This window comes from Capra hircus, chromosome 23, assembly GCF_001704415.2.
Source record: "Capra hircus breed San Clemente chromosome 23, ASM170441v1, whole genome shotgun sequence".
In the NCBI taxonomy this organism is placed as follows: Eukaryota; Metazoa; Chordata; class Mammalia; order Artiodactyla; family Bovidae; genus Capra; species Capra hircus.
Window position 1 is genome coordinate 19813315 of NC_030830.1, and position 2491 is coordinate 19815805.

The 2491-nt window shown below is 39.0% G+C and overlaps 1 non-coding gene across 1 annotated transcript; it reads right to left on the reverse strand.

Moving 5' to 3' along the window:
* Nucleotides 1396–1468, reverse strand: TRNAF-GAA. The gene has a single exon. It is a non-coding gene; the product is annotated as a tRNA-Phe (tRNA).

Consider the following 2491-nt stretch of genomic DNA (forward strand, 5'->3'; position numbering starts at 1 on the left):
AGTTTGTAACAATTTTCCATTTGCAACTTGATGCAGTTCTAATGTTGAAATATTGTTGCTTATTTTCTTCTGACTAATGTCCAAGAATTGTTAGTAGAAAACAGACACTGTGAAACTGAAACAGAAATTCAAAAACAAAATAATTCGAAATGACACAAGGGATAACAAAGAGTTTCAAGGGAAAAAAGTTGAAACAAAAAGGAAAAAATGTATTTGTATCTGAGTCTTGATGACTTTACTGTCAATTTGCTCTCATTTTTCAGTATTCTTGGTCCCTTTGTGAAAGTTCAACAGAATAATTCTTAAAGAAGTGCTTATTTTCATTCTTTCCTAGATAATAAAATAGAAATAAGATGTGCAAATTCTAAATAGAGGTGCAAGATTGAAGGAATGTCTTGTCAAAAGCAAAACTTGTGATGGTCTTGTAATTGTTTAAAAGTTTGAGAATGTTCACCAAAGCTCCTATTCCAACAGTTTAAAAAGGGGGTGGACTCAAGATGAAAACTCATATTTTCTGATTGGAAATTTTTTCTTGTGTATACCACTTCCACATATATACATTTATACAGTGTAGTAGTCCTTTTTCTACAGCTTCCCCACCCCCACCCCCCAACCACCACCACCAATTTTTGTGATTAAAAAGATCACACACATGTCGAGTCCAGCTCGACAGCGCAGGTTCCTGAAAGCACGAGGAGACAAAAGAATGAGAAACACTCAAGAAAGTTACAGTGGGGATCAGGGGACCAACACCACCACGAGGTGAAGGTGCCCAAACTGATCTCAAGCCTGCTTTATTATACTTTTTGAGACTTGCTTGTACCTGTTTACATGAGCATAGCAGGCCAGGTGGCCTTCAATGATAATCCTGTGCAGTTAACATTTAACATTTTTGTATCCCTGTTTTTCTTCCTCAAGGACAGACCCAGTTAATCTTTATGTGCCTCCCAAAGGATGGTTTTCCATCCCCAGGCATACATCTTGCTTTCAAGATGTTTTTTTTGTTCCTTCTTGGATTCCTTCAGGAGACACATAACTGAGTCATGTCCCTTCAGCAAGATTGTTTAATTCTTTTGTCAGGCCTTTTAGTAGGCTTGTCTCCGAGACACACACACATCAAAGCAGAAATGAATTTTAAGTGCAAGAGGTTGTAGCATGTTGTAATTTCTTAGCTCCTAGGAAAATAATTTCCTGGGTTTTAAAACTTTAAATAAAATACCTCAGTGGGATAGCAACCAAAAGGGAGCAACCCACACACACACACACACACACACACACACACATTCTTTGATTGCATTTGCGAAAAGCCGTAAATACTGTTGTCAGATACAGACTCGCGATTGTAATGTAATTGTTATCTAACGGGTTGGTAATTACACGAAAGTAAAACCGAGCTGCCGAAACCCGGGATCGAACCAGGGACCTTTAGATCTTCAGTCTAACGCTCTCCCAACTGAGCTATTTCGGCTACTTGCGGGCACTGTACTTAGCTGTTTCCCCAAAATAGTGGAGTTTTCAGTCGTGAGGGCTAAATTTACCTCGTTCAATATCGCCCATTCATTCGCCCCCATATATACTGGCTCCCCTGAAAGCCATGTCTAAAAATAGGATCCAATTTTAGGAGACAGTGGATGGGTTGATAGAAAAGGAGGGAAGTAGAGGGAAATAGATTAAAAACAAAAAGCTGCATATATTTTTGCTTGGTCACATTTGGCTACTCCACTAACTCAAAGACTGCTCAGAAAACTGAGGTAATTCAGAATGAAATTATCGACTCATCTTTCAGTTTTTTTTTTTCCGTCTTGCTCTTCAATGACAAGGCTAAAAGAATGATTGGGCACGTTAATGTGGAGACCGGCTTCTTGCTTCGGATGGAAAAAATTAGGAAGGAGCCAATTCTCTTTTATTCACTCTCTTTTCCTGGCTTTCCTTATGCTGACACGTGGCCAGTTAGTGCCGGGACCAGAGAATAGAAACCGGAACCACTTAAAGACAATCCGTCAGATAATGTGTTTATTTCCGTATGAGCAAGCAAAACGTGTTTTTTAAACGAGAAAAGTAGATGCATGTGTATGGTTTCCAATCCTCTCATAAAGAAAGGATACACCATTACTGAATGACACCTCTCATAACAGAAAGATCCTGAGGATCCTTTTTGAAATAGTAATCATATTTCTGAGGAAGTCTTCAAAGATTGGATAGTTGGCCAGACACAAAAGCCATTGTCTCAAATCCCACTATTTCTTAAACCTTTAAATTATATCCTCTTAACCTGCAACCCTGGGAGAAATGGAAGGGTAGCAAACCAAATAATACCGTTTCTGCTCTTAAGTCATTTCATCCCATCAGTTCTTTCTAAGGTTCCCGCCCCAGCAGGAACCTCAACTTCCTGGAGGTATTTTTTCTGCAATGACCAGGACATATTTCCTAGTGGAACTTTCCCCCTGACTTCAACCTCTCTCCTCTTCTCTTTCCTATTCTTATAAAATTT